The following is a 12,681-nucleotide window of genomic DNA, read 5'->3' as shown; positions in this document are numbered from 1 at the left end:
GAAATCGAGTTCAAACATTCTATACTCATATTTCTTTGTTATCCAGCGTCTATGTGGAGGCATGTCTCGATATATTTATTTCTCATCCGTACTGCTTATGTACAACTATATTTATATAATTTGTGAATGTTAAACAAAATTTTTCAAAGTTTATATATACCTTCATCCATGACTCCGAACGCGTTCTATAACATTTAAATGTGTTTCACCGGGAGGTTATTGAAACTGGCGATGATTTGATGCATGAGAATGAGATCATCATTTGTTGTGGAGTAGAAATATTTTACCACATAGCCGGACTCCATTTTCGGCTGACAGCGAAATGCTCTTTACAGTTCAGATTAAAATCTTTGCCTAACCGAAGCATTTTCATAAGTTTGTTTTAAACGTCCAGGCTTGTTTTCAGAATTTTAGTTAGCTCCTGTTTCATACACAGCAACATAAAACTTTCCTTTCATAAGTTCCCAGTTACTTCAGTAGTTGAAAAAAAAAAAAAAAACCGGAAATATTTTTCATATATGATACATGGACGTCGGGGAAATATATCCTGTGTATCATATGGGATATATAGAACAAACAAAGGATAAATGGAGGAAATGTTTATCATATATGAAACATGGAGGTTGAGGAAAAATATCTTGTGTATCATATGTGATACGTAGGACAGACAAAGAGTAAATGGAGGCATGTGACTGAATTCGCGTCTCTGTTTCATCCTTCGCACCTTCGCACATTATTCTGTAAAACCTAATTATTTGACTGTGCTGAAGACGCTCAAAGACATCGAAATGTAGATAAGCAGATTATGGGAAAAATTGAAACAATACAATTAACTAGTTCTTTCGGTTTTACATTCAAGATAAAAGTCGTACAACGGATGTTGGTTTTTATACTTACCTTGCAAAATGTCATTCTAATTACTGGACTCTCCTGGTGCAATGCGTGATTATGTATGTATGTATGTATGTATGTATGTATGTATGTATGTATGTATGTATGTATGTATGTATGTATGTATATAAAGTTTGATAGAACAAAATATAATTTATTGCAAAGTTTCAAAAGTTGCTCAAAGAGTGAAAATTCGTGGCGTGGGCTCTTGTGTCACTTTTGTATGTTGCTACAAATAAAAATAAAAAAAGGATCTCTCTAAGCATGTGCATATATATATATATATATATATATATATATATATATATATATATATATATATATATATATATATATATATATATATATATATAATATCATACAGATCCGATATATATTTTCTGTGGGTGTTACTTCTAGACTAGAAAACGACTGGACCGGTCCTAATGAAATTTAGAACACAAAATCCAAGACTAGGGAGAAGGGTAATGCCGTGTATGTTTCATACAATTTTGAAGGGAGCATAAAGGGGGCGGGGAGAAGCCCCCGTGAAAATCCATATGCTTCGGATTTTGATGAAACTTGAACCATATGTATTAGAAATAAATTAAAAAATATACCCAAAATTTCCATTTCTTTGGATGATTATGAGACCCCCTAATAGGGGCTTAACTCCCAAATTTTAGTCATTTTACATGGACCAAAATTACTGAATGGATCCTTATGATATTTGGAACTTAGATTCAATGCATAAGGGCGGGCATAATGCAGCATATTTGGTTTGAATTTGAGGGGGCTTAAAGGGGGCAGAACCCCACATGAAAATTCATAAATTTCCGATGTTGATGAAATTTCAACTATAGGTAATTCGACACAAATCAAGAAGTATTCCCAAAGTTTCTGCTTTTCATGAGGATTCCAAGACCCCCTAATGGGTTTTAACTCCCAAATTTTAGTCATTTTTTAATGATCTAAAAACAAGGTTAAAAGCACTGAATGGATCTTTATGAAATTTGAAAATTATTTTCTATGCACAAGGGCGGATGTAATGCAGTTTATGTTTGATAGTGACAGGACATAAATGAAGCCATAACCCCCATGAAAATTCATATATTTTTGCTGCTGTTGAAATTTTAACCATAGATATTAGACATAAATAAAGTAATATTCCTAAAATTTCAACTTCTTAGGGGGTTAGTAAGACCCCTTAACTCCCACAATTTAGTCATTTTTCCTAAACCAAGACGAATACAATTGTAGTCTTGGAAGCTGTAGAGTCACCCGAGTATACAAGATGAGCGTTATTTGTAATTCAATGGTACAACAGTGTAAGAGTTTGCTTTGAGATATACTTAGATTGTGATTTCTGCAGTGTGGTGCATAAATTGTCAAGTAAAGGAGAGGCATCTTTGTCCCCCCACTGATTCATGTTGCAAAGTGTTATTTTGAGTAAAGTTATTTGGTTGCAGACCTCCTTTGAGTCTTTTTATTATCACTGTCCCCAGATGGTGATATATCTAGTCCCCAGATGGTAACATTGATTTCAAGGCTTTCCAAATAAGTGATTGATCATTCAAAGAGATTTGTAGATTGCTAATTTATTCTGTTCAGTTATCTATCGGTATAGAGATCATTGGCAAATTCCAGAGTTGACACTTTCATTTCCCCTTAGTCTTCACATCACACAGTTGTTAATGTTTATTTGAGTTGGGTCATGTCCTTCCAATTGCTATAGACTCGTAATGCATCTTACGGCTGTGCCGATCACCTGTATGGTGAAGAATCCTACATTGAGGAGCAGTAACGAGTAGGTTAGGGTAGCTGACCGCTTATTGTGATCATACATATTTTGTTTCCTGTAGCTTTGCTCTCTTTCACAAACCCAGTGAACACGCATATATTTTTGATTTCAAAGAACTCCCACATTTTTGAGCTTCATGTGCTCCATTTTTCAGGAGCAAAAACCTTTGAATGAGTTTTATAAGATTTGGAGTAGTATGGGATAAATATGTCATGATTAGAATTTTTGTTAGGGTGTGTAAAGAGGGAAAGAACCCCACCATTAAAATTCTTAATCTGCAATTTTGATGAAATTCGAATCACAGGTATTCCAGTTAATTAGAGAAAATATAAAAGAAAAGTCTAATTCTTCAATTCCATGTGACACGGGCAACGCCGGGTATCTCTACTAGTATATATATATATATATATATACGTGGTGGTGCGTGTGTGTATGTTTCTATATGTGTGTGTTTATATATATATATATATATATATATATATATATATATATATATATATATATATATACACTATATATATATACACTATATATATATATATATATACACATATATACATAACAAGCATTCATGAAAATCAACCTAAGGGTCTGCTGCTCATTTCTGCCGCAGACCAATGACTATAATGGCTGGTATCTCTCTATGATAAAAACTCGTTGTTGTTGTTGTTGTTTAGTGTTATTCTGCCCCACTTTCAATATTTCATGGTCAAAGACGACTTAGCCGTGTGCATCTTATCTTTCACACTCTTCTACACATACATTATCCAATCTCTTCTCTTTTATGACCGTAGCGTGGTATACGAGGGCGAACTGGCTGCTATTGTTAGCACGTGACGTGACGACATAGATCATCACCTCGTCAATAATTTACCTTTAATTATAGGCATCTAATCCTACGCTCAAGTAACACACACACACACGAGGATGTAAACACACCAACATCGGTTGTCAAGCGATGGTGGGGGCCAAACACAGACACCACACTATACATATATATATATATATATATATATATATATATATATAATATATATATATATTATATATATATATATATATAATATATATTATATATATACGACCGGCTTATTTCAGTTTCCGCCTATCAAATCTATTCACAAGGCTTTGGTCGACCCGAGGCTATAGTAGAAGACACTTTCCCAAGGCTCCACGCAGTGGGACTGAACCCGGGACCATGTGGTTGGGAAGCAAGCTTCTTACCACACAGCCACTGTTGCATCTTTATGCATATATATATGCATATACGTATATGATTTGATATATGTTATATATATATATATATATATATATATATATATATATAATATATATATATATATATATATCAAACTATATACATAATAATATGCATGCACACTTGTACACAAACAAACATTCACACACATACGCACGCATTTTTTTTCTTTTTGAGGATAATTCTGGTAATAAAACATACACTGGCCGAAGTTCACTTTTTATTGCTAATTAATTAATTAATCAACTAATTATGTTGTTAAATTCTTTTGCCATATGACCGTGGCATTTTCCTTGACCTGCTTCGCAAAAGGTGTTTTTCACCTAATTTACACCTGCTATTTATTTATATACGATAATGTATGTGAGCGTGTTATCGTGTACCTGTGTGTGTGGTGTGAGCGTGTGTATTTGTGTCTACGTGTGTATTCGTGTGTTTGTGTGTGCGTGTCGTGTTTGTGTGTGTGTGTGTGTGTTTGTGCAAGCTTTCATACCTTTTTCGCTTTGGTCGTTTTCGTTAAAATCCCCATGTATAAAAATATATATGCATGCATCCATTCATAAATATATGCATGCATACAATAAAAATATGCAAGAAAATTTTCAAGGTGAAAATGCGAATTAGCTTTTCATATCTACATTCCAAAGGTGGAATTTTGTATCTTTGTTTGAAATCAGCTCCTTCCTTAGAAAGGCTTCTAATAATTAAAAATAGAAGAGAGAATAACTAAATACCTATTTCTTTACTACCCACAAGGGGCTAAACATAGAGAGGACAAACAAGGACAGACAAACGGATTAAGTCGATTACATCGACCCCAGTACGTAACTGGTGCTTAATTTATCGACCCCGAAAGGATGAAAGGCAAAGTCGACCTCGGCGGAATTTGAACTCAGAACGTAACGGCAGACGAAATACTGCAAAGCATTTCACCCGGCATGCTAACGTTTCTGCCAGTTCGCCACCTTCATAATACATACATAATACATGCATACATACACCCACATCACACACACATACACGCGTACGCGCGCACACACACATGTACATGCACAGACGCGTGTGTATGCATACGTATAATCTGAATCAACATGAAAGAAGTATAAGCACTCAATACGACGTTGAATAATAACATTTGTTTAGTAAAGTTTATAGGATGACTATTAAACTTACTGCTCAAAGATTCACCAGGTGATTGACTTAATAGTTTCCGGAAATTACGGTGCATTCAGAGAATTGTCCACGTCTAAAATTACTATTTCAAATTCCGTCTAACTGCCATAAATTAGAAGTTACATGGAATTTGAAATGATAGTCTCTCTCCGCCCCGCTGAACGATCCGCTTGATTCATAATTATTCTTGGTTATTATTGCCATTCATCAAATGAAACTTTTAAGCAGTAAATTACAGCCCCCCCACACAGGGTCCGTTCGATAAATTGTCACCATTTCATATTTTTAATTTCGCGCATGCGCATTGTTTGTTTTTAATTTTGTCTACTACACAGGATAGTAGGGTCAGTGACGCAATTCGCTCTGCCAGGAATTTGGAAACGACATACTGTATTACTTGGAATTCGCACCGGAAGCTCCAATACGAGCATTTAAGAGTGCTTGGGTGTTAATTTGAGGACAGTGCAATCTGAGGACATGTACCGAGTTTGATAAAAATCAAATATCCAGTCAACATCATAGTGTTTGGAGTGATCACTGTTGATGGCGACGTTATGCTTCCATTCCTCTTCCCACACGGCCTCAGGCTCAACACAGAGGCCTACATCAAGCGCCTGGAAGAGGTAGTGCTGCCCTGGGTCAAGAGTGTGGTTGCTGGAAGATCCTATGTTCGGCAACAGGACTCTGCGCCATGCCACACAAGCAGGAGAACCCAGTCATGGCCATTAGACAATTTCTGCGACCACATCACCTCTAACATCTGTCCACCTAACTCCCCAGGGTGCAGTTGAGCGAGAGATCAACAAATCTCTTTGTAACACCAAAGATGAACTGAAGGCAATGATTATGGTAACATTCATCAATTTAAACAAGGAGACCATCCAGAAGAGTTGCAATAGATTCCGAAGTCGTCTAGAGGCCGTGGTTGAAGCCAATGGCGATTTTATTGAATAAATTTACTCTTTAGTATTATGTAATTTTGGTAAATATCTGTTAAAATGAGATTCATTTATTCTTTTATTTGTTTCAGTAGTTTGACTGCGGCCATACTGAAGCACCGCTTGTAGTCGAGCAAATCGAGCCCAGGACTTATCCTATCGTTCTCTTTTGCCGAACCGCTAAGTTACGTGGACGTAAACACACCAGCATTGGTTGTCAAGTAATGTTGGGGGGACAAACACACGCGCGCACACACACATACATATATACGACGGGCTTCTTTCAGTTTCCGTCTATCAAATCCACTCACAAGGCTTTGGTCGGCCCGAAGCCATACTAGAAGACACTTGCCCAAGGTGCCACACAGTGGGACTGAACCCGGAACCATGTGGTTGGCAAACACACAGCCACTCCTCCGCCTATTTTTTATTTATTTATCTAGTTTCAGCTCACAAGCTGTGGCCATGCTGGGGCACCGCCATTTAAAAAATATTCTGGAGATGCCGGGGATCGAACCCGGGGCCTTTCGCATGCACTATGTTAGTGTTATTTTCATTTTTGCGTAATTTAGACGACAGTTTATTGGTCAGCTTATCTGTCATAAGTGTGCGTATGTTCACACTTATGTATGTATATATGTATAAGCATCTATCTATCTATCTATCTATCTATCTATCTATCTATCTATCTATCTATCTATCTATCTATCAGCTACTTTCTCTCTCTCTTCTCCCCCTCTTTCTCTATGTACAATGTGTGCATATCGGTGGTAATGTTTGTGCGTATACACATACACACACATACATTTAAATATATACATATTTAAATATAAATTTTTCTATGTATATACCAAGTGAATGAACATATGTGTGTATATGTGTATGTAGAAGGGTATGGACAAATAAATTCTTCCTGTCTAATATTAATGACTGATTAAACGTCTGTGATGGGAACCAAGGACAGCTAAAATAAAATTTACAAGCAAATCAGAAGACAAGGTGGTATCAAATTTGAGTAATAAGTCGACCTTACATCATTTGAAGAAAAATGCATACAGACAAAGGGGGTAAGGAATTCTTCTAGTTTATATTTTGGCAACATTACTTTCTTAGAATGGTAATCTATCTTCATTAAAGGAGAGACATACCTATACTAAAGAAAGGACTGAATAAGAGGTTTTGTTAATTTATATTTTATAATTTTGATTTCTTATTTCTGTTGATTAATTTTCTTCTGTCCATTTTAGAAATAATAGTTTTGATTTGTATTTCCATAAATCTATTTGGCATTTTTTATGAATCTATGTGTTGCTCTTTATCAAGGGAATGCTAAAAAATAGAACATGGGTATAAAACAATTGAAAACTATAGGCGATCCATCAGTACTCTCAAAGCCACTCACCTGATGACGTGCAAGTACAAATATATTGTTGCACTGTATTTATATAAAATCTATATAAACACATGTATATGTGAAACACTCAGCAACTAACAGCTGTTGTTAATGCACAGAAACAATTGTTGTGATTTGGATTAAAGCCTATTCCTTCCATCCTCTTGTATAGTAAATTTTGTATATATGTATGTATATATACAATCGTACATACATACATATATGCATGCATACACACACACATTCAAACGTATGTCTGCATGCAGGGGTTGGACAAAATAATGGAAACACCTTGTGAGGAGGAAGTTTTATTTAATATGTGTTAGTTCAACTTTGGCACCAACCACTGCTTTAATACGTCGATGAATTGACTCGCACAGGTTCTGAACGGTTTTAGGGAAATTTTGAGCCTTTTTTCAAGTAAAATCTGCTTTAGCTCTTTCTGTGATGATGCTGGATGGAAACGGCTCTTCAGTTTCTACTCCAAAAGGCACCATAAATGTTCGATTATACTGAAATCCAGTGATCGTGGAGGTTAATAATACAAATGGTTTATTTCATTGTGTGATCTTCGTACCAGTTATGAATAGCATTTGCGTGTGAATCGATGCATTATCGTCCTGGAAGATTGTACTACAATTAGGGAGCAATGTTTTTACCATAGGATGGACACAATCAGTTAAATTACTCTTATAATATTTGGCGTTAACTTTGCCATGTAAAAAAAAAGCGAAAGACAAACTTGAGAGCCATGAGAATTCCGTGATCTGGCTGCCCGAATCATTAAAGGTTTCTCTGGGTAGTCTTCAAACATAAAATCGCTCCGAAGTAGGAAAAAGGGAAAAATGACGACCTATTTGCAAAGATGACGTTGTTCCATTAAACCATTGACCACTTCTGATTATCTAGAAACCATTTTCCCCTGCTCATCAATGTTGATGGGAATAGGAGAGGTTTAGCAATTGCAGCTCCTCCACAGTATCCAACTTTATGAAGCTCACGACGAAGGATTTTGGTTGACGAAGGGTGGGCAATGTACAGTGGTTCGATGGCTTTAAGACACAACATATTTTACTCTTCAGCAGTTCCTCTCTGCGAGCTTTGCCTTCCATCCAGAATTACGCTTGCCAGAGTTGGTTTCAACCTGGTTTTAGAATGTCAGCATGATACTAGAGCCTATAATTCTCAAAACATTAAACAATTCAGCAGTTTTAGTAGCTGAAGCTCCAGCAACTTGTCTTTTCTTCGGAAATCAGATGTCATACATTTTAACTTAAGTATAAATATCTGTAAAAAGAAAAGAGCAACAAAGGGCTATATCACGAAGTACTAGGCATGCATAATGCATATGAACACACACGAAGACCAGAACAGTTTTGAATTTGTCATATTGTCAACAAAAAGATAGTTAAATAAAAGGCGATGTTTTTGATATTTTGTCCAACTCTTATATATTTTAAACCATTTTGAACCGCAAATTGCATCGGTCTGTCCATTCCCATCGTTTCTGCTTTCTTTGGATGATCTTTGTTGCATGTTAAACGGGAGAGGTTCTTAACCTCTGGCTTCGCCTCCTCCACTTCTTAGAGTAAAATAAATACAATTAGTGGTTCGCTACGACTTTCTCATGTCACACTGTGACACATTCTCAGAGAGATAGACAGATAGATAATAGATAGATAGATAGATAGATAGAGAGAGAGGTGAGGATAAAGAGAGAAAGAGGTGAGGAAAGAGAGAGAGACGGGAAGAGAGAGATAGAGATAGATAGGGAAAGAGACAGAGAAATATAGAGAGTAAAATTTTGACTGGTACTTTATTTATCGAACCATGATGGATAAAAGGCAAAATCGACCTCAGCAGAATTTGAACGCGAAGCGCAAAAACGACAAAAGAGAGAAAAATAATGGCTGGACATTTTCCTGACACTTGAACAAGTTTGCTAATCGGACGTCTTCACATACATACGCACGCTCAAGCACATTTATATGTATGTGTGTGTATGTGTTTATGTTTGTTTGAGTGCACGTGTATGTGTAACGTAATGGAGAACAAATCACTCTCGTGCACACATAGACGCATTACTGCCGTAAATATATATACAACATACCATGATTCAGTTTACAATTACACACGCATAGACACAAAAGCGGACATAAAAGTACCAGGCACATAAAAGAGGAAATACAGTTGCGGGGCAAGTCATAGAAAAGGCCACAGTTGAGGGTGAAAGACATTGTCATATACATGCATACATGCATACATATACACGTACATATATATATATATATATATTATATATACGCACACACACACATACCTACATAAAAATATATAATTTAACATATGCAAATTAATATATATATATATACCTATATACATACATGCGTATAATGATTTATATTAATGTTTGTTTTTATGTTCAGTTATAATCCGCTCGACTATGAATTGTGGGGGAGGGGTATAGTCGATTACATCAACCCCAGTACTCAACTGGTACTTATTTTATCGACCCTGAAATGATGAAAGGTAAAGTCAACCTCGGCGGAATTTGAACTCGGAACGTGCAGACGGATGAAATACCGCTAAGCAGTTTGCCCGCAAACTCGCTGCATAGTTTTGGAAAGTACAAATTTATTCCCGCGTGGAAGGTGTTTGTGAGCCATTTAAGAAACACACAAAAGCCGTTCGATTCACTTCAACATTTAAGTTTAATTTGTCAAAATATTTTCGTCGCTTTAAGACCGCGACCTGTTCACTGACAAAAATCCGTGCAGCACTTAAATGTTGAAGTGAATCGAACGGCTTTTGTGTTTCTTAAATGGCTTACAAACACCTTCCACGCTGCAATTGTTTTCGTTTCAGCACACGATCTCAGATCAAATCACTTGCTATGCGAGTACATCTCCGTAAATTTCTTCCCCTTATACAAGAATCATGTTGATAGTGACTTCGAAATTTTGGTCAGCTAACCCATCGTCCGACAATGGTTTAGCTAGCCGAAACTTTGAAGTCACTGTTAACAACATTCTCGTATATAAAAAAATAAATATACATAAACATATATAAATATGTATAGTATGTATGTATGTATGTATGTATGTATGTACGTATGAATGTATGTATGTACATGTATGTATGTATTTAGGTATGTTGTATGTATGTATGTACATATTATGTACGTATTATGTATGTACATGGCATGTATTGTATGTAATGTATGTATGTAGCGTACTTATGTATGCATGTATGCATGTATGTATATATATTTATATATAAACGTGCATATAAAGCTTATGAAGAATTGAATTGAATTTTTGGCGTTCACCTAAGGAATGTTTATTCTTTCGGGTAGAAGAGAACCTGATACATATCCATTAAACACACACACGTACATACACCCTCTGTTACATATATGTACATATGCACACACTCATACACGCATGATTGTGAGCAATAATTAAACAATTGTTGAGCCCCATCTTGACATTAGTTGAGTAAATCCATCATCGATATATTCAACCCAAGACTACAAAAAATTTAAAAAGTTCAGTTATTGATATAGTGTACCTCGGTACCTCGGAATACATTTTGCCATCTAAAATTTTTTTTCTTAAGATATAGGATGTGTTTTGAGACAGATCAAGCAGTGACTCCCTGGCTGGCTCGATAATTCTTCGTGTGACTGTGTCAGTTACATTTTGTTTAAGCACCAGCAATGGCGACACAATTCCGCAGTTCAACAAATAGTAAAGAAAAGGAAAAGCAATGCCAAGAAAACCTAAATTTCTCGAATATACAAGATTGGAAAAATATTAATAAGTTTCATTAGAAAAATTGCTGAAAATTAATTTTGAACAATGTCAGTATACATACATATGTATATATATATATATAATATATATATATATTATATATATATATTATAATATATATATATATATAATATATATATATATATATATGTATATATATTATATATATATATATATGTATATATATATAATGTATATATATATATATACATATATATATATATATACATATATATATATATATATATATATATGTATATATATATATGTTATAATATATACTATATTATATATATATATATATAATAACATTTATATATATATATATGTTATATATATATACAATATTTTATATATATATATATATATATATACATATACACACACACATATATATAATATATATACACACATATACATATATATATATAGATATACACACATATATATTATATATATATATACACACATACATATACATATATACAGACACACACACATATACATATATTCATATTCTTTAGTGTTTGTTTTCTTTTATGCCAAGTTCCGTATAAAGACGATTTAACTTTAAACCAAAGAATTGCTCAATACTTTAGTACAGAGCATGTTTATCAAACTTTTACTAGGAAAACGTTTCAGCTTTTTTTCTTCCTCAGACATGCCGAAATTTCGAAGCCATTGTCGATTGTTTCCCTTGTAATTGTTTAATATATATATATGCATATATATATATACATACATATATATATATATATACATATATGTGTATATACATATATATATATATACATATATACACACATATATATACATATACATATACATATATATATATACATATACACCATATATATAGATGCATATATAAACACACACACATATACATATATAATATTACATATACACATAAATATATGAATATATATATATATACATATGAATATATATATAATATATATATATATATATATATATATATATATATATATAATATATATATATGTATATATAAGAACCAATGAGTGGCTCGTTTGGAGCCCTATATGAGTACAAATATACAATGAGGCCAAGGTTCACGATATGCTCAAACGTGACCAATTGCACACACTCACAAATATACAATTGCACACATTCACAAATATACTTATGTGTGTATCTAGATTCATATATTTTAATATAAACATGGATCTTGACACGTCTGTACACTGTTCTCAACATAGATATATATATAAATAAGAATTGATATGAATTTACAAGTATAACATTTAGACATTAATCGAATACGCATGTTCACACACACACAAAAAAAAAGACTTACACGCACACACAGAGGCTCACTCAGAAACAGACATAGACACACACAGACACAAACACAGGCACACACATACACAGACACTGACAGACAAACACACACACGCATGCACACACGA

This window comes from Octopus sinensis, linkage group LG6 (genome assembly GCF_006345805.1).
Source record: "Octopus sinensis linkage group LG6, ASM634580v1, whole genome shotgun sequence".
Lineage (NCBI taxonomy): Eukaryota > Metazoa > Mollusca > Cephalopoda > Octopoda > Octopodidae > Octopus > Octopus sinensis.
The sequence above is the reverse complement of the archived record's forward strand: the minus strand, read 5'-3'. Positions refer to the sequence as shown.